This window comes from Leptinotarsa decemlineata, unplaced genomic scaffold (assembly GCF_025532065.1).
Source record: "Leptinotarsa decemlineata unplaced genomic scaffold, Ldec_3_MD MMD2_P_RNA_scaffold_9, whole genome shotgun sequence".
Lineage (NCBI taxonomy): Eukaryota > Metazoa > Arthropoda > Insecta > Coleoptera > Chrysomelidae > Leptinotarsa > Leptinotarsa decemlineata.
Window position 1 is genome coordinate 10495667 of NW_027412536.1, and position 22571 is coordinate 10518237.

The 22571-nt window shown below is 32.0% G+C and overlaps 1 protein-coding gene across 6 annotated transcripts in view; it reads right to left on the reverse strand.

Moving 5' to 3' along the window:
• Nucleotides 1–22571, reverse strand: part of csw (protein tyrosine phosphatase non-receptor type corkscrew) — a 149124-nt gene that overhangs the window by 27620 nt on the left and 98933 nt on the right. The window contains exon 1 of one of the 6 annotated variants that reach the window (XM_074170600.1): nt 12426–12565. The exons of 4 other annotated variants lie outside the window; for them this stretch is intronic. The gene's annotated coding sequence lies outside the window, so the exon portion shown is untranslated. Of the gene's footprint in view, nt 1–9665; nt 9819–12425; nt 12566–22571 lie in introns of those variants that run through there. One more of the 6 variants, XM_074170601.1, reaches the window with a different exon arrangement.

Here is a 22571-nt window from a genome sequence, read left to right on the forward strand (position 1 = left end):
TCTCGAATTAATTTAACCAAGCTTTGTCAATAAGATGTTAATCTTCAGACAATAAAGCATATTTTGACTTTGACAATTCTGTGGTAACAAAGCAAGCTCTAGAGACCGCCAATATAAAACACATCAAAAACACTGTTCAGAAAAAAACTAAACCATTCGTTTTTCAGAAAGACAATGTGTGAGAAATCTGATGGGATAACTACTAGCAAATAATAAACATTATATTCCTTTCCACATCATCCCAAAACTTTGCTCCCCATATTTTATATATATATATATATATATATATATATATATATATATATATATATATATATATATATATATATATATGTATATATATATATATATATATATATATATATATATATATATATATATATATATATATATATATATATACAGGGTCCTGCAACAGTGGCGCGGTGTTCCATATCTCTATATAGGAAGCAGATAGGAATCTAATGCAGATAGGAATCTAATTTTCTATAATATTACCTTATTGCTCGAGCTCGACAAAATAAAAATATTGGCGGTCACACAGGGTGTTCGATTTTTTCTGGGCGGATCCCAACTGTGTCTTTTTAAATGGCAACCTATATTTTTTATCGCTTTTTCGGTTTCTTCATAGAAAATAAAATAAACTTTATGTATATCTGCACTTCGAAAATATTGACGGTTTTCGAGATATCTAGCATGACAGGTTTTTTTTTCCAATATTCGTCACTCAGAATATTTGAAATTATAAAGTGGTGCCAAGTCCAGTTGAAATTTTTTTTTGGTCGAATATTCTACATTGGTAACTCTCTCAAACGATATATCTGAAATCGACCTGTGATATACAGGGTATGAAAAACCGCTTGCCAAATATTGTAAATGAAAATTTGCAAAATCTTCCTTATATTAAATGGAACACCCTGTATATTATTGATCCATAAGAAGCGCCAACGAAACCTCTACAAATTTCATCAAGTATTCCCTATGGCTAAGTTCAATAGTTTTTCTTAAATGAGCATTTCTTTCGAAAAATGGTCATTTTTTCAAAGCGAAATCCATTTGACGACTGATAAGAATATACAAAAAATACCCTTTCCTTAAAATATCGCCCATTCCTAAAATTACCTGTTGCTAGATAAACAAGTTGCGAATTACACCACAAAATGGACGTTCTTGAATAGTTACAATAATTTCAAAAATCTCGGAATTTGTGCCATATTCTTTCGGTCTAAAACAACCTTTCAGCGAATGAAATATTTATTGGAAATCAAGTAGTCTGGCAAATGACAGAACAAAATATTTGGCTGCAAATGAATATTGAAATTTTTAGTCAATCGTGAAGTTGAACTGTCGGTATAATTTCATCAGAATGTTGTTATCAAAAAGTGATTTGATTGATATGATTTTCATATTAGGTGAATCAGACAGGAATTGTTTATTGGCAAGTAGAATTTATTCTCAACGGTATCCAGATAGAAGGCATCCAGATGAAAGATCTTTCCGAAAGGTCTTGGGACGATTCGTTGAAACTGGATCTATTAATTATTCCAAACATGAGCGCATCAAGCCAGCTACTAATGAAGATAATGAATTGCAAGTTCTTCTTGCTGTTGAAGAAGATCCTAGTAGGAGTCAACGACAAATTGGGGAAATAGTGGATATAAGTGAGAGATCAGTGCAACGAGTATTGAAGAAACATCGCTTGCATCCATACCACGTTCAGTTACATCAAGAACTACTGTATGCTGATTTCGAGAAAAGAGTGAGATTTTGCAATTGGGCCATGAACAAAATTCGTCGAAACGAATATTTTTTCAATAATATTTTATGGTCGGATGAATCGACATTCCATAAAAATGGATTTGTAAATCGACATAATTACCATTATTATGCGACAGAAAATCCTCACTTATTGAGACAGGTGGATTATCAACATAGGTGGTCAATAAATGTCTGGGAAGGCATCATTGGAGAATATGTAATTGGTCCATACTTTTTTGAGGGACATATGAATGGTGCAATGTATCTCAATTTCTTACGAAATGATTTACCAGGTTTGTTAGATGATATTCCTCTTGACCTCCGCAATAGAATGTGGTTACAACATGATGGTGCACCTGCTCACTATTCGGCAGAAGTGAGAGATCATCTAAATGAAGTATTTCCCAATAAATGGATAGGACGGAATGGGCCTGTACGGTGGCCCGCTAGATCACCAGATTTGACGAAACTAGATTTTTTCTTATGGGGATACATAAAAAATATGGTTTACGTTGAGCCACCAACTTCTCCCGAAAATATGCGACTTAGAATAACGAATGCTTTTCGCAGCATTACACCAGCTGTCTTGCGCAGGGTAGAACAGTCTTTCAAACATAGACTTCAGCTCTGCATTCAAGAAAATGGAAGACATGTTGAACATATTTTATAAAAGTTTCATTATCAACCTTAATTAAACTCTCCCTTTTGTAGTTTTGTAATTTGCCAGTTGACAAATTTGAATATCTAGAACTCAAGCTCTGAATGAATATAATAACATGAAAAAAAATAGTTATTTATAATGTTTCTTTCTTTTAACTTGTTTGGTTTGATATTGCACGATTTATGAGTGAAATTCTGCATCCAATGAAAAAATAATTTTCCATTTAGCAAAAAGTGATAGGTACATACATTTATTTCGTTAAAAAATATTTGTTTGGACACCTTCTAATGTACAAAATTGAAACAAGATATCTTTCGTATATTTTTATCAGTCGTCAAATCGATTTCGCTTTTAAGAAAAACTATTGAACTTAGCCATAGGGAATACTTAATGAAATTTGTAGAGGTTTCGTTGGCGCTTCTTATGGATCAATAATATACAGGGTGTTCCATTTAATATAAGGAAGATTTTGCAAATTTTCATTTACAATATTTGGCAAGCGGTTTTTCATACCCTGTATATCACAGGTCGATTTCAGATATATCGTTTGAGAGAGTTACCAATGTAGAATATTCGACCAAAAAAAAATTTCAACTGGACTTGGCACCACTTTATAATTTCAAATATTCTGAGTGACGAATATTGGAAAAAAAAACCTGTCATGCTAGATATCTCGAAAACCGTCAATATTTTCGAAGTGCAGATATACATAAAGTTTATTTTATTTTCTATGAAGAAACCGAAAAAGCGATAAAAAATATAGGTTGCCATTTAAAAAGACACAGTTGGGATCCGCCCAGAAAAAATCGAACACCCTGTGTGACCGCCAATATTTTTATTTTGTCGAGCTCGAGCAATAAGGTAATATTATAGAAAATTAGATTCCTATCTGCTTCCTATATAGAGATATGGAACACCGCGCCACTGTTGCAGGACCCTGTATATATATATATATATATATATATATATATATATATATATATATATATATATATATATATATATATATATATATATATATAACGCCTCAATACAGGCGTTTGGACCCGTATAAAAAGACACACAACAGGATAACACGTTCAGATAGAAGAGTGCCTAGAAGATGACAGCACACCAGCTGTCGAAAGCGCTCGCAGATAATCAAATAGAACTCATAGAGCTTCAAATCCTTTTTTGTAACTAACATTAATAGTAAAATACCGAAAATAAAGGAAAAATTAGTTGCATCATCCAATATATATATATATATATATATATATATATATATATATATATATATAGAAATTATGTTATATTCATTATACATTAACTTCCAATTTTTGTACCATTCTGTGTTGTGTCTCATTTTATTACCTCCAGGTCCGCAATATATTAACAAACATTATTCTAATTATTATTATACCTGTATTAATTGAATTATATGTATTCTTTATGATGTTTGACTGATTTCATTTATATAAATACGCATTCTTAAATTGTCACAATGTCTACATTTTATAATTTTTTTATAACATTTTTAATTTTGTCATTTTTGTAATGTTTTATACATATGTTTTTTATACATCATACCATTTATACATATTTGTCAATTTTTATGGAAAACAAGTGCTTTGCACTTATCCTAAAATCGCATTATTCTTTCACTGTATGTTGTAACTTACTTGTATCTGTATTTGTATTTAACTATTGTAAATAAAGTTATATTATTATAATTGTATAAGGCTTCCAACAGGGACTTCCAAACTTCGACAATTGATAACGGCCATCTTGTTGAACCTACATTTGTCAAACTAGTTGTCATTTATTCAGTCTATTTTGCCAAATCACCATGGACGGATATAGCATTCAACAACACGTGCTAATAATAAACACAGAATGACGTTGGCAAGGCTATCACCGTCAACGGCGAGCACTCTAGATCGATGATTACCAACTTCTTTTGACCTGAATTAGATGATCTGGACACTAATGTAGTTTTAACAGGACGGCGCTACGTGCCATATAGCTCAATCCACATTGAATATTCTGCACGAGCGATTTGAAAACATGGTCATCTCAGGTGGAGGTGATACAAACTGGCCACCGAGATCGAACGATTTGGCCCCATTAGACTTTTTTGTGGGGTTTTTTCAAGTCACAGGTGTATGTGAATAAGCCACAAACCATAGCGATCCTCAAAGCCAACATAACTCATGCCATCGGTCAAATTCAGCCTGATTTATGCGCCAGAGTCTTGAAATATTGGACGTTTCGGATGCGCTCCACCCAGAGAAGCCGTGGCGGACATGTTGTATTCGACACATAATGGCATCAATAGGTTTTTCAAACGAATAAAAAATTTCGATGAAATCTCACACACAATTTGTTTTATTTAAATTTGAAGATGGAAGCCCTTGATGAAATACCCTATAGAAACAAAATGCAATAAAATAAACCATTAAAGAACGCCATATTTGTCGTGGGTTACTTCAGGTCGGAATGGTGCGATATGTTGCAGAACCGTTACGACCGATATATCCTTAATGATTTGGAAGTAGAAAAATTAAAGAATAGTAAATTTCGTTGAATGATATTCCGTATTCACCTAGTTTATTCAACAAATTGTCGCAGTATTATGATTAAATGATTATTTGATCAAAAACAGAAAAAATCTGATCATTAGAAATGATAGAAGATACAATGAATCAGCTCATAATTTCTAGAAAGAACTTTCTCGAATTTGAAGACATTCCTAAGTCCCTAGGGCGTTATACTACGATGTTGTCAGAGAATCGAACAATGAGAAACAGTTGCCCACTTTGACGATCATAACAGAGAGCTCTGATTGGTTTGGATGCTAAGGAATACTGGGCTCGATGTTTCTGCTTTCGTGACGGTTTACTGCAAATGGAAGATTTCAGATTGGACAACCATGGTGTACTTACTAACTAGTCTACTATTAAAGCAAACACACGCCAAGAATGTGTGCAGGTGGACACGTAGCAGTGTAGGATAATGATTCAAAAGATATAATCTATGCTCATCAAAGAAAGTCCGTAAGATCTTTGGGTTTGAGAAAGTATTTCAATGGTCGAGGTAGAGATAAATAACAAAGCGCGTTCACCAAATCACGGCCGGTTGTGATAAACATCATAATATTTAGCTCAACTAAAAGGTAAATATTATACTCGTATTTTCTTAAACATATTTCAAATACGAATTTTATGTCATGGTAAAGTTTACTGTTGCCATTTACCCTTTATAATCATGAGTGCCAGTGGTCTAGACTTCAAAAAAGCGGACTGTCATGTGGATGTTTTTGATATACGTTCTTTGTGTGGATAATTTGCTTTTTCAAAGAATGCTGGCGACGTCTACTGACCAGGTTTTCATACAGAATCACTTGTAAATTGAGAAATCAAAGAGCGCTAAACTTAGGTGGCTTACAAATTAACGAGAGTGTCCTATGCTTTCTATGATTTGTGTTTTCAATAGCCCCACTATCTAAATGTATCGATTGCTTTGAAACCGAATGCATTGAGTAGGTTTCAATCTCCAAGAGAAAAATTTGAATTTATTGAGCCGAGTAACTCAAAATAAGAAATGGCTGCCTCAACCTCTTGATATTTGGAAACTCAGTTGGAGTAATTGAAAATTCTACTATCGGGATGAATCTGTGAGAACATTTTTCAAATATTTAGTTAACAGAATCAGGTAAAATACCACACAATGAACAAATGTTTTGTCTTGATGAGTTTAAAAGCCAATTTATTAAATAAAAGTCGTGAATAATATCACCATCGATATTCTTAAGATAACGCTCTAATATAATCATAATTATATTTGTAATTTTGTCCAACTTACCAGTTGTCGCCCTAGTCGAAATTTAAATGTTAATTAGTTAACTTTGAATTTTTGCAACTCTTTACCAACGTCGCGTCGTTCTCTGCAGTCACGGTCACATCAATGATATCTACTTTTTCCTACCGATTTCATTCTCACAGACGTAAGGGATCACATTGATTTTCATTTATAACATAGCAGTATTTACCATCCTCATGAATAATTCGATAAATCTCAATGACTTCATACAATACAATGAAATAAAGAATGGAATTTGCAGACAATACTTTTTACTCGCGTCGTAATGATGTGGAGACTGTACTTTAGGAATGTATAACAAAAAATTATAAAACATCCTTGATACTTGAAATTAAATTCAGAACATTAATCTCTCAAGTGTGTTCACTGCGGTAATGGTCAATTATGATGAAGCATTCATACAAATATAATTTGTAGAGGGTATTCGTTTTCAACTACTTGGATAATGGTTATGTTCTGTGTAGGTACATCTTTATTTCCTCACACCTGTGTCCACACTCGAAGTATCAATTTGATACAACTTCGAATTTAACCTTGTAATAATGGGCGGAAAAGGACGAAACATGTCATTACTTCTCTTTTATACAAAATAACAAACATATTTTCGTGCGATTCTATTTTTGAGCTCAGTAACATATTCTCCAAAATCCTATAAGATACGAGAATGTTAATGAATAAATAAAGTAGGAAAGGAACAATCCTTGGGAGCCAATGAAATGAATACCCAACAGTTGAACGTTTTTTTGAAACTATCATTATTTGTATTGCATTGACTAAACTCATATTTTTTAACAATGGGATTTCATTGTTAAAGTCTATCGTGACTTGAAATGAGACCGCTGATCCGGTAGCGGCAGCCGACCTACTTGACGCGGCTATATATATCACCAGTAAGTCCCGTATTCTTTTCTATTTCATTAAAATTCAAAATGACGTTTCCATTCGAATTAAAAATGACTTATTATATAAATAGTTTCAATTATAATTTAGAGATTTCGGGATAACATATTTATATAAATTTTGATATTCAAGGTGTAGTTTAAACTGAAAGAATGTTGTCTTATTTTCGTAAGGGTTATGCATGTGAATCATTGAGTGTGGCAATTCGTTTTCTTGTATCTGTTCATTGTATAGGTGAGTTTTACATATTCATTAAATTTGTCTCAGCAGAATTAGAGTCTAGTCACTGTCATAATTATAATATCAAATTATACTTATGAATTTCTGTAGAAGCATTAATACAAAGTTTCAATATATAGTCATATTTGAATATTTGATTCCATTGGTTCAATTCGCTTAGCACAGTAGCAGTGATTGAGTCACGTATGATTGAAGAATAATGATGACTAGATGTTAATTTCATGCTTGTCAGTTTTGTCGCTTTCGGAAAGAAGCGTTTCCTAGCCTTCAATCATTTCATTATTTATTGTGTTTGAATGAAATAATCGATTATAAAAATGTTTCACCTATAGAAAGAGAGTAGCATGGTCGGTTTTATTCTCAGAGAAATAGAGATCGCTACGAAAATAACACTAATCAACAGAATGTATCAAAAATTTACCTGTAAAAGTCAATTACATGACGTGATGACCAGGCGGTCGCTAGTAAAGTAATAAATACATAACTAGCAACTTTTCTCTTTATAATATAAGTTTAGATTAGTTTGAATGAGAAAAAAAATGGAAAACAAGAGAGGAACCTCAGTCAGGCAGATACAAGTTACATGACAAGGTATATGATATACTGAACGACCTGCTCGGTTGATACTCGTTGAACCGAACTGCAGGAGGTGTATGTAACCTGAGATATATCAATTTGGAAGAAACACCGGTTTAAGATGAAGTTCAAAGAAGCTACATATATAATGTTCAACGACGCATTCAGCCAAGCTAGCGTAAAAATATGCAACATATGGAATAGTCCAGTTATCACCCAAAGACGAACAATCTAAACGTCTTAAGTAACTTGGTTTGAAATATTTTTCTTTAATTTAATTCGTTCATTTTTTAATTTTTTGCCTTTTTTTATTTTATTGTGATTTCATTTCACGTTTTATTGCATAATATATATGATATTTTTAGATATTCATTTTAATTGCTCTTTCTAAGATTTCAAATCATTTTAGTATCATATTAGATGTATTTTTTGGGGTCGCAGTCAGTTTGGTAGGGCTGTTACAAAGAAGACTGTTATCTGTCCAGCTTTCGATAAATTTATTACATTTGTCAGGACAACTAAAATAGATTACAAGATACTTTTTTTATGAAGATATAAATATGGAACACTTACTAACGGGAGAATAATAGAAAACTTGGAACAAAACGAGAAGAAATATGAAGCACAACAATTTTTAAATATGTCAAATGTTGACAGTGTCACGTGGGGAAATTGAGAATACTATAGTATAATTCCACAATAATAGGTACATTGTTGTCAAGGTTGTGATTCTATATATTTTTTCATCATTTTTCCTCATCTTTTTAGTATAATTTCCGTACGCTACTGCAAGAGACAGATTAAGTCAAAAACGTCAGTCATTTCTGAGGATTTAGTGGCAAGTGGCTTATGGCAAATGAGACTTTGCCGAAATGTGGTGAATATGATCCTTGTGAGGATCAAAAATATAGAACTCGGGCTGAAACCTAAAAAAACAACCCATCATACCCAGTTCATGAGAATATTTGATTTGACATATATACTTACAAATCCAAAGGTATCAGGGGTGTATCACGTTAAATAAAAAAAATTGTATCTGCTTTGAAGTCAGAAAACGAAAAATTAATGATATCTATGGATTTTGAAGTGCTTGGGACTGAAATAATTTCAAAAAACAAGTTACTGGGTAATCGGACTTTATATTACGCAGGTATTTTTCGGGGTGAACTTTTCAGTTTGCCCTTTACCACACTTTAGCAGATTCTCTATTGATTCATCTTTCATTTTTTCAGATTATGGACGGTTATAAGCGCAAAAAACCAGTATAAAATATCGAGTCCTCTACTAAAAAATGCCTTTAAAAAAATACCTGTAACGGATTCGACGGAAAACTCATAGCTGGATCAAGAATGCAACGTTAGGATTCAATTATTCGATCATTGACAATCCTGAGAAAAAAATGAGAACCACGTTTTCCTTTTGGAAGACAGAGACAAGCTATGATTGAAACGACAAAAAACTCAAGCCCGCACATCTGAAATAAACGACCATTTTCTGCAAAAACAAGTATGCCAACAGATTACAAATATAGGAAAGGAGATGAATAAGGAAAATAGGAGAGACAAGTTACGAAAAAAGTTTTGGCTTTCTACCGAAAAAACTATTCTAAAAAAATTTCAACCCTGAAGACTTACACAGTCACAGAGAAAGAAGTAGAAATAGTACTTACGAAAATTATCAACAGACCTGTAGTATGATCATACAACTGGTATGAACAATAAATCCTTGGGACTTGAAAGAGAACAACTTTGAACCATGATGGGATTTCGTCAAGTCGCAAGACAGTAAGGAGAAAATTAATTACGCAAAACACACAATTCCTAATCAAGTCGTAGGTAAATTTCTCGAAAACAAATAAAAATTATTAATTCAAACGAGATTCGCTTCAGAACTGACCTGTAACTGATAGAAAATGTTTCAACTTGTAATTGCGTAGTTTGAAAAACAACACTTTATTTACACCAAGCTCGCAAACGTTCATTTTAATTTTAAATTTGTTATTCAACATTCAAGATGTTATTCATTCACTTTTATTACGAAATTATGGTGATGATTTTTAGTCTTCACATATCCGAAGAAAAAGTATACATTTAAAAAAATTATATATACCTATTTATTTTTAGTAGTATGATCATTTCAGTTAGCGTTTAAAGGATTCCTACATGCCTGAAATTACAAATTGATTTATAAATTTTTGTTAATATATGATGGTCTCCATATCAATGAAAAATAATGTTATTCAAATATTTTCCAATTGGTTTTTACAGCATCTGTTTTCAAGGCTTTATCAGCAGTACTTCACTGACAGTCAAAGCATTGAGAAATTTTTGTCAAGGTTATTCCAATAACTAACTGTTTTCTAATATACAGGTCGATCATTTCAGCTTGGTTTGAGGTTTGGATGTGCTGTGGTAGTACAACACCCGAAAGCTTAGTTTAAGTGGTACTTTGCGATTTTTACAAAACCTTGAAAAATGAAAAATCAGTTTATACCCAAAGCAAAAATATGCTCTTGAATGGGCAAGTCTTGAGATACTTACTACGATATGGAATTGTATGGAAACAAAAGCAGTAGCTGAAGAAGTTAATACTCCTCTCGTATATTTGTTTGAAGTATAATTTTATATATTCATATTTATGTTGATATAAAACAGATTCAGCCTATTTTCATACTGAAAATATAGTTGACTAATATTAATTTTTTTGAAAATTATGATCAATTGTAGGTTAGGTTAGGTCCAAAGTGATTGGGTATATTCGACCTTCCACCGCAACCCGCAAGGGTTTATTGTGACGCACACCTATTCACACTCGACCAAATGAACCCAGCTTCTTAACGAAGCCGATTAGTTTGTATGGTGGGGGAGTCTTTCAAGTCAGATGATAAGAGTACGGCTCTGCTGACCTCTAAAAACCTGATTCGGTTCCCAGCGGGGCAGGCACAAAGTATGTGCTCTGCTGTTTCATCATTTTCAAAACATTAAATTTATTTGGGCAATTGGCAATGTGCACAAGTCTATATGCAGTCCATCTAGCCTCTCTCTCTCTAGAAAAATGTGGCAGCTGACGATGTGGTACTGATGGCACCACTGATGGCCAGACAAGCCTGTCTCTGTAAGCCAGAGAGTTATGAATATTTATTTTTTTGAAAATTATGATCAATTATATGTTAAATAGCTAAAAAAGAAATCCCTCAGTAATTGCTACGTATGAAATAAGAGGAATAGATCATCATTATTATTGAAAATGAAAACAGTATCAATGAACCATTCAATCTCCAATATAAAAAAAATAATAAACAGGATAGTTAATACTCTTCTTACGACGGATATTTAGCAATTTTCCGAAGAACGATTGTCAACCGATACATAAAAAAGTTAATTTCTACTTTGAAAATAGTTTATGAAAAGAAAATGTAGTAGATATTGGCTATCAAGGATATACTGAAACTTCTCAAAAGAAAATCCACAAACTTGGTGTACTGATGAACAAATGTAAGAGTAAATTGAAGTAGTTAGTCAAAAATACATAAATTAAATGATGATGATGTAGTTCCAACCTCAATTGTTGAGAATAATAAAATCTACTTTTAATTTGTAAATGGTATTTATGTAATGAGGCATACTGAAATTAGCGAATTGTATTTCATTTATCATTATTATTATAATGGCTGTTATTCAGTATGAATGGTTGTTACAAATGTCTCAGACGCCAAGCTGAAATGGTCGACCTATACTAACTATTTATACAAATATAGAATTCAAAAGGTCATTTTCTATATACTTTTTGAAAGGGACTTTTCAGTTGGGAAGTCCCGTATATCAAAATCGGAAAAATTCCTTTCTTTCAAACAACAATTCGAATGTGCACATATTGTACTGCTATTCATGGCGCTTTTCCTGATAAAATAGAAGCTAAAGCATGCAAAACCGTAACTAAAATGCCGGGGAATTTTCTGATTCTATACGATAATTTGTAAATAATCATATAACATTAAACATGCATATATTATCGCAATAATTAGTTATTCATTTCTTGAATACTTGTCGGTCTTCATTTCAATGTTATATTCAAATTTATATTTTTAAACTGAAATGTGTCGAAACACTTATCCAACTTGACTTCACTAACTTACCGAAGAATGAATATAACCAAGAGAGTTGCAAGATTATGTGATATGTAGTATGTACCAAATCTACACTCCTTCCGACGTGATTTTTCAAGTCATTTCGTCACAAAATTAATTTCAATTTCAGAAAACTGGTAACCCTTCACAATCGATTCGGAAATTAAATCAATGGTGAAAAAATAATGCCCTTTTCATTCAATTTCACTACTTCATAAAATTAACTAGCTTATTTATATCTGCCACAGGATATTCGGAATAGTACAATGATTTCAAATACTACGACAAAAGCGGAATACTCACTGATCAAAACTTGATTTGCAGATTGCAAGTTATCAAGCAAATTGAAAGAAATCAGCCAATGTCGTTCTATTCGCTCAGCCAGGTGTTGCAGAGTTACAACGCAATATACTGATTTCATCTCTTGGGTTCAAACTATCTTCAACCGAACAAACAACGAATTAGCATTGGTGATTTAATTTTAGCACTTTCGATCTAAACAGAAAATTTTAAATTATCTAATTGTGTCAAGAAGCGTTAGTGATCATACGATCGATGATGTATGTCAGAGTTTAGAGCTTATGGTGAAGTATTAAAAAACTGAACTTCCAGGAAACATTTTCCACCCCCCCTTTTCTTTTTATTTTTCATTTTTAATTGATCGCTAATTTCAGATTCGGGATGATTCAACAAAATATATTGTAAACTATATGTTGAAGGGTGATAAATAATGAAAAAATATACATGACACTAATTTAAGCAACAAGCCAAGTACATAATCAAGGAGGAAAATTCAAATCACGGAAAATCGTGAAATTATAATACTATATTAGTACCAAGTAAAGACAAATTGTTAGGAAATGGTTATAAACACAGAACCAGTTAACTAAAATCATTATATCAACATCGAGGAAATACAAACCGATTAAAAAATGACAACAAATCAAAGAATTATCATCACAGGAGAGGTAAAACGTATATAAGTCAGCCGCATTTTGCGGTTTCGGTCAGGTCTCCTCGGGCTGTACCGTACTGATGACACCTAATGAGCTAGAAACACGCATCTGCGGTTTACTTATTTTTCAATGCTTCGTGGGACACATAGTTTCAAAACTATCTGCATTCAAAGAATGCATTGAAATAGGAACTACTATTTGAAAAAGCCAATATCTGAAAACCTATTTAGATTACGTATAGGAAACCCAAAAAGAAATGAAAGATAATTCAATTTTATATTGTTCAGACCAAAAAAATACAGGGTGTTCTATTTCAAATAACAATGTTATCTTTGTCCGAAACTTTAAAAACTGCGACAACGATTTTTGATCATCTTGTATAACGGGTTTCACGAAATCAATAGTCCAAAACCTCTTTTATGCTTGGTTAGAATTTGAATGAATGATTTCTATACACTTCGATGTTATTTAGTTTCCAATTGTACCTACAATTTTCATAAAAGATCAATAACTTGAGAACGGTTATAGTTAGGTAAATAATGCTTTTTATGAAATCACTAGTTGTTGCCCGCGGCTTTGCCCGCGTAGAATTTTCTTTGTCACATTAAGTTTTTTTATTAACCCAAAACTTCAGATTTCCAACTTCAAAACTGACGAAATTCAATACAATCTTTGAATCCCTATTTTCCCCCTTGTGGTGGAAACTCCTGATTCCTTTTTAAATTAATTTCACAATGTTGTGCCTTATCTACTACTCTCAAATTGATTTGACAATGTGTCCTTATGTAATAGTCAATTAAATCTGATAATCAAAATATTATTTCAACAAGCTATATAGTATACAATCAGGTATTGGTCCACCATTGTTATTCATAATATTATTATGTTTACTCATTTCTACAATCCCGTAAGCATTTACATGCATATTGTTGTTAACTTGTCTAACCAATCTTAATGAACGACTAAAGTCTAAGTCTGATTTTTCTTGTCTTCCATATTTTAGGTGTGCTAAGTGTTCCTTATATCTTATTTGAATAGATGTCTGCCCATAATATTTTGCATTGCAGTCCTCACATTTAATTTCGTAAATTCCAGACTTTTCCATAGTCTCGACTTTGTCCTTTGGATATTTTAAAAGGCTCTGTAGTGTATAACCTGTTTTAAAAACCACCTTCATATATAGTTCCTTGAAAATCTTTTCAAAATTCTTTTTGTATTGGTGGTATGGAACTGATATATATATTCATCTTGGTTTTCGTCGAGATTTTGTTTATTCTTAAACTTTTTCTTCCTTGTAATATCATCTACAAGGTTAAGAATGAACAAAATCTCGACTTTTAGAAACGACGAAAACCAAAATAAATATATCTCAGTTCCATACCAACAATACACAAAGAACTTTGGAAATATTTTTAAGGAACTAGGTATGAAGGTGGTTTTTAAAAGAAGTCATACACTACAGAGCCTTTTAGGAAACGAAAAGGACCAAATCGATAATTTGAAAAAGTCTGGAATTTACGAAGTCAAATGTAAGGATTGCGATGAAAAATATAATGGCCAGAAGACCAGAAAAATCAGCAGTCGCCTATCATATTTTGCAAAAAAACCATTCCATAGACTTTAGTTCATTAAGACAAGTTAACAACAACAGGCATCTAGATGCCTACGAGAATAATCATAAGTTAACATAATAATATTATGAATAATGATAGTGGACCAATACCTAATAGTATAATATATACGTTGTTGAAATAATATTTCAATTATTAGATTTACCTGTCTAATACATTAGGACACATTGTAAAATCAATTTAACACTAGTAGATTAAGCAAAATTGTTAAAATGATTCAAAACACTCAAGACGCAGGTCCCTTGAAGAGGTATCTATGGTATAAATAAGGATAACATTGTACGTATATTTAGTTAAATCTTCCTCTTGAAGATGATCACTTGGTGATTGAAACACGTGTCGAGGTGTTGAAATAACGGTTTGTTGTTGGAAAAAACTCCAATAATATTCATTACTACACTTTTCGAAGAAAGTACAGCATACAACTGACAAGAGCTCGCTCTAAACTACTAAGAAAAGGTTCTCCACAGTGAAGATTTAATATCTCCGAGCTTAATAAATTGAAAAACAAGGACGTGACTGACATTTCCAATCCAGGCGATTTTCACCAATGATTTTTTAGGTTTACAAAACCAATGTCATTTTAAAAAAGCTATATATGAAAATTTCATTTTTCCAATTATTTATAAGCAAAATTCATGAATACAACTTATTAATTAATTGAACTCCTCGAAGGCCAATATTTCGTAATAACTTTTTCAGTCTGACCTTTATTACACCTGAGCAGATTCTTTGGTGATCTATTTAGATTTATGTATTTTGTGGAAGGTTATGAACTCAGAAAACATTAAGAAACATTGACACCTCCACCAAAAATGTATTTCGAATATTAATTATAATTTAAAAACGAGGATTAATTTACAATCGAACGCTCCTTCCTAAACAAAACTCCGTTAAGAAACATGCGGCCAGCCTGCGCCTTCGCACTTGCGAAGGCGGAGGTGAGGGCCCGTTACAACCCCGATTAAAATATGTATATTTCTCTATTCTGTTTCTTATTGAAATAAGTTTTGATTGATATTGATAGTAAAATTTAAAAAAAAATGAATTACATGAAATTTCCTAATAGAATACGTCACACAAATTTCTAGAAGATTTCCAAGGATGGTTAGTTGGGAAGCAACGTTTAACAATCTTTCATGATTTTTTTTTGTAGCTAGCTTTTCACAATCTACGAAATATTGAGGTTAACTCAATGGGGAATGTTTCTCAATTTGGGTTATTACAGCAAATGCAAGTTTGAACAGAATAAAGTTGAGTTTGATTCATGAGTTTTTCAAATTCACTTCGAAAAGTATTCAAATTGATGTTTCAAATGTTGGTTTTTAATTTTTAAAGGGATTTGTTTCTAATTCACCTATTGGCAACAACGCCCTATATCAAGTTGAAATAATTTATGCATACCTAGATATTCTCCTTTAAAAAAGGAAAATTATCTTTATAAATCAACAATCAAGGCAAAATATAAATTATAGTTCAATACCACCTCCACAAGCCACATAAACAACAGTTTTTTTGTAATTTATTTGTATAGAGGAAGATAGGTTAGGTGCACAAAATGTCATATGTCACAGAATGTCTCTGAACATAAGTAAACAGAACAGCACGCCTCTGAAATATGTCATCTTTGTTTGTCTCATACAGGTAACAGATTCATTGTCCTTTATTAGCTATAACCGATGTTGCCAAATGGTGAAATAGAAACGGCCCCCTTTAAATGTTGAATGCATTCCTCTTTTTTAAGTATTTAAGTAATTTTTTAAAGAAAAAGGTTGATGTGATAAGTTTAAAATGCGTTGTTTTATAGCTCTTTTATGAAAACTACTTGATTTTCGTCAGGAGGAACATTCCCCATTATGAAATATGCTTATGCATTTCTTCGCGCTATTGTTTAGAAGTTTAGGGTATACTACAATGTTTCAAGATATGGTTAACATATTATGAATATTCATATAGTCAAAATATATTAAATTGACACTTTTGATTCATCAAGGGGAGGCAGATGATCCTGTGTCTCACTCAAGGATATGATGCAGGAATGATTATGAAGTATGAAAGGAAATACTTTGAGCTATTGATGTTATTAACATATGAATAAAAACAAAATGAAAGCAAGGAGAACAGCCCTATTGTGTAGACGGATTCACCTAGATTGAAAACAGTAACTTCGAGAACCAGACGATTTCACATGATTTGCACAAACCATTAATTAAAATCTTGAATTACAAGTATGGGAACCCGATTTGGCAAGAAGAGAGCAAGCACCTGATAATATCTGCACGGAATGTGAGAATGCCAAGTTTGTCTTCTGCAGTGCTGCCAATCTTAAAAAAGATGGATTCATGAAAATATTCTTCAAAATCCTCTGATTGAACTTCTGAAAATTCCTATCATTGAGAAGAGGATGCGGATAAGTCGAGTCAGATTCATTTTTAGACAAGTGTTAATAATATCTTAATACTTTGTACAGTGTTCAACAGAAAGAATGGTACCCTGAAAAAGTATTATTCGATTGTATTTGACTGGCAAATTTTGCAGTTAATATATCCAACTATACAATACTGAGGCAGTATTGTGACGTCCAAGGATATTACCGTATAGCGAAACACGTGTCGCAGTTTTTAAACTTTCAAGTGGAATCTCACATTGGAGTGTGCTTTTTTGAATACATTATAATGGGATTTCAGCAAATATCATATTTGTATATATTATACCCAAGTTGATTGAATCAATTTCATACGATTATTATTACGACGCATTCAATATTTCAAATGAAAGCCAACAAGCAGTCATTAAAAAAATATCTGTCGAAGCAAACTTATTTGATTATACGGAATATATTTTTAAAATCCCTGTCAGCAAAATTCAAGTAAATGCTATTTACACGGACTACAGTAAAGCATTTGAGAAAATTGTTCATGACTAGTTCACAAGCTTGCTGAAGTCGGTATTACTGAATTGGTTCTGGTCTTACGAGAATAACCGTCGTCAGACGGTTTGTTTTGGAAATTATATCTCAAAACTCAATTCGCATAATATTAGGAATTCCCCAGGGATCGCATTTGGGTCCACTACATTTACATTAATGATATTTCAGAATGTTTCAAGTTTTCCAAATTTCTCATGTACGCTGACGTTCTGAAAATACAAGAAAACCCTGACAGGTTTATGGAATACTGTGAAGATGATGCGTTTTATCTAAACCTTCATAAATGCTATCATATTACATTCTGGAAATACTCCATTATATTTTGACTATAAATTAGTAAGCCATCGTCTCCAAATTTGTAATGAAGTAAAGGATTCGATAATAATATTTGAATCTAAATTAAATTTCGATGAGCGCATATCTTATACTACTGAAAAATTAAATAAGTATCCTTTCAGTAATAAAACAATACGATCGCTCTTTATGACATACTTAAATAGCTCGCTGAGCTTTGCCTCAACTATTTGGAATCCTCATATTTTTTTCTTGGTCCTTACCTGGAAATCTGATAATTTATAGAAAAAAAATATTTCCGTTGGAAAAAAATTCAAATTCATTTAGAGGCTTCGCACATTCGAAAATTCAATTTCACATACAAAAATCTTGAAAATGTGTTTTTTCGTTTAAACTCGATTTTTCGATATTAAAAAAAGTTGTATAGGAAAAATGAGTATGCATCTTTTGTAGGGAATTGAATTTGCTATAAAAAAGTTCCTTCGAGCAAACACTCTCCAATCAACAGTTTTTGACTTGTAGAGGTGGAAAGATGAATGTTGATAATAATTGAAACCAAATTTTATTGAAATTGAAAATTTTTAATCTTACAATTAATATTATTTACAATAGACGCTGTGAAATTATATAATTGTTATTTATAGACTATAATTTCTATTTAGTGAATGAATATGTATAAATCGTTATATAAATCGTGTATAAATCTTTCATTACTGAGTTGGTAACGATAATGTTAGCTTATTAACACTCGGAAATTGCTTTCTACCGGGTGTTTATTAATATTAAACAAGCGGCAAACAAGGGACTATTCCTTGCACTATTCTAAGGATATTTTGTCCTTTGATAATTTTTGATATGGCGCTTTCTTTCGAAGATATGGGACAAAAAAGAATTTCGACAATAACAATTTTGGTAATTTTAAAATTATTAACGTAGCCGAAATAAAAGTATAGCGTACTACACTGGACCTACCAAGTAATAAAAAATCTAACAATTCCGTTGGTGCCCATCAACAACATTCCGATTACAGTGGAAGATTTGAGAAATCGGATAGTTGCTGGGTGTAACGCATCAGAAATGATCCTGGTGTTTTTGAAAGGGTTCGGGAGAAGATGAAGAGAAGATGGATTCTGGCATCCGAGCGGGCGTTAGTCATTTTCAACAGTTTTTGTAGATTAATAAACATTACATGTAATTTTTGGTAATACATTGTTATTGTCGAAATTTTTTTTCGCTCCGTATCTTCGAAACAAATCGCCTTATCAAAAATTATCAAAGGACAATATATCCTTAGAATAGTCCAATGAATAGTCCCTTGAATTTTTGCCGCATGTTTAATAAAGACCCTGTATACACTGCTACAATTTGACATAAATATTGTTTCTGTTCCTCATCATAAGTTAAACTCTGATTATATGATTCCATCACTTGAACTCCTCCTTCATCAGCATCATTTACGAAGCGAACATTTAAAAAAATTGTTAAGCATTTATTATAATCTTTATCAGAATTTCATGGATTTAGAAATTCAGTGAAATAGCTCAAATAGAACTATCGAATTTTTCGATGCGAAATCGTACAAATATTAGTCATGAAGGAAGCAATCTCAATTTTTTTTATATAAATACGTTTTAAATTTGTAGTTTCGTTAACTTTTTGATTCATTGAATCGATAATTTCATTTTTAATTTCTGAGTTTACGTTATCATCAAAAAGTGATAAAGAAATAAGTTCTCCAGACAAATACCAGAGATGAATGCTACATTTTCTTGACGCTGCCTCTGGAATTTTCTGAATGGTTTGATCGATGCCACTTCAACTTTTCTGTTTTAAGGACAAAACACAAGCACTACAGAAAAATCATATAGGCGCTCTAAAAGCGATGCCGGTGTGAAAGTAGCCATTCAAGTTGAATTTGAATCGCTGAAGTCCATTGTGTATTTCTGATATGTACCGCTCTTGGTGGAATCAAATGCAAAAGTCACTTGAATACTTCCCATGAAAGTATCTATAGAAGAGAGACAAATCTCCAACCTTTCTTCGATGTTCTAAACTATCAATGTTGCAAGTGATGTTCGCGTCTCCAATCAGGCGGATGGCTCTTTTCTGGATAGAATCCAGCAGCTTCAGGGTATGCTTAGAGGCGGAGCTCCATACATGAGAACAATACTCCAAAGAAGGTCTGATTTGAGCTTTATAAAGCATCAACAGATGCTGAGGTGTGTACAGTTTTCTGGTTCGGAACAGTGTTGCAACCTTTTGAGAAGCAGCCTTTGCAATTCCAGTGACATGATTGTGCCAAGACATATTGGTATCAATTTTAACCCCCAACAAACTTATCGAAGCAGAAAGCGGAATTGTCTGTTCCGTCATTATTATATCCGATAATACCGATTGTTTAATCTATCTCCAACAAATACAAATGGCATCATGAATTTTCCTGTGCATCATTGTCTAAAAAGTTATAACTTCAATTCAAACATTATAGACATTGATATCTTGGCCATCTTTAAGTTCAATCTGAAGAAATATGTTTTTTCCCTACTCAGTTCCAATGCGTGATTTGTGCTATATTTTTACCACTACTTGCAATATTTATTTTCGTTCCTTTGAATAGCATTTGCAATATATATGTGAATACTGTCTTGGGGTTCGTCCAGTTCGTATTCCTATGAAACTTAATGAATGCATGAATATATTTGCATTCGGTGCACCGGATAAAATACTCGATGTTTTCGATGACCATTCTTTCAAAGGCCTGAGTACTCTTTTTATGTTATTTTTAAAACGTGAAACTACCAAACAATGTATAAATTACTGAAATTTAAAGATTTACTCTCAAATTTGCAGCACTGGTGTTCCAAGTTCGTTTTAAGGAGAACTATATTGATGCATAAATAATATGAGTGGGATCGATCGATTCAAAAAATAAAATGATGAATTGTTGTGGTTGTGGATGTATACGAGCCTGTCTGGTCAATATTCATTAACATAATAAAAAAGAGATGGGTGTAGATATAACATTTCTTAATAGCTCAACACATCCTACACCTTTTCCGATTTAAATTAAGTTTTATAGCATTATTTACTGCGATGTTTGGATAACAATGAAATTAGTTGAAGTAGTAAATGCTTAATTGAAAGGGTAAATGGTGGAAATTCAAAAATCAAAATATAAATTCTCCGAAAGGATATGTAAACGTCATTAACTACAATAGGCCTAAACCAAACATTCATAAAATTACATTTGATCCATATCCTCGAATGCATTTAGACATGCCCCAAGTAAACATTCAAAACTTCGCTTTGAAATAGATCATTTTAATCAATGCACAAACACGATGGTAGTTATTGACTTTTCTGAAACTTGTGTGTATACCATTGAAAAGATACCGAAAGGCAGAAAGGTCTTAAAAAATAGGTTAAGTTTGTTTAAAAGACAGACTAGTTTTTACATAGATAATATTGCAAAACTCTCAACAAGCGGATATTTGGTTCTTTATTTTTTTAATGCGAACAAGAAAAGACTTTATTTCCTATCCATTGCTACTTCAATTTTGAGAAACGATTCACTCGTCTGGAAGATAAGGAGACTTAAAATGAATTCTTTTTAACGATTGTTGTTACTGGGACGAAAACAATTCAGGTGCGGTACACACAGAGAAGCCTAAAACGAATAACGTGACCCGGTATTTTTGGAAAGCCTCCTCGTGAGTTTTTTTTTCTACCTAGAAATAAATCCAACATATGATAATTTTTTCGAACCATTTCCTACATCCATTGAAGAGGAAATTATATTATATTATATATACATATATATATATATATATATATATATATATATATATATATATATATATATATATATATATACACTGAAGTATCATCCTGGGTGTAGTTGAACTTGGAACTTTCAAATTCAGATACAAAGCAAAGCGCATGATTATGACAAGTAGGATTTTACCGAAACGTCGTGATAATATCGAAGACGAACGGATGCACACCGGGATGACACTTCAGGATGTGACGAAAGCTTGGCGTGTCTGACTTTCAGTAATACTTACAAGTAATCTGAGTTTTACAATTAAAAGTTGATTATTAAATGATTTAATGTAATAGTGTCATAATTTTTAGATACCTGATATACCTGACATTATCATTGAAAAGATTTCTATTTCATGCATGCTCATTTATTGAAAATTTATACAATGTGTGAGTATTTTGAATTGAGAATATTACCGAGAATTATCTATGTCTAGTAAATAGTTGAAAATTATACTCAGATTTTCAATGTCAGTTTTTTTTTGTTCATATTTTTAGGATTCTTGTTAATTAGGATCATTTCGTGAAAAAGCCTATTGGACATATCTTTTTTTGAATATAAAACTTTTGTTTGATCAAATTTAATTTTGTGTCTTGTTTCAATAGAGTGTTGAGTTTGTTTAATCTTTTTTTTGCGTGTAGTTATTCTGCTTGATGTTCTGGATGTTATTCCAATATAATTTAAATCACAATTGGTTAATTGTAAACAACGTTTGATTTTTTGAATTCAGGTGAAAAAAAATATCAACATTATTAAAAAGAATAATAAAATTATTGGAAATGAAAAATTCTTCAACACTGTGACTTGATTCGCGAG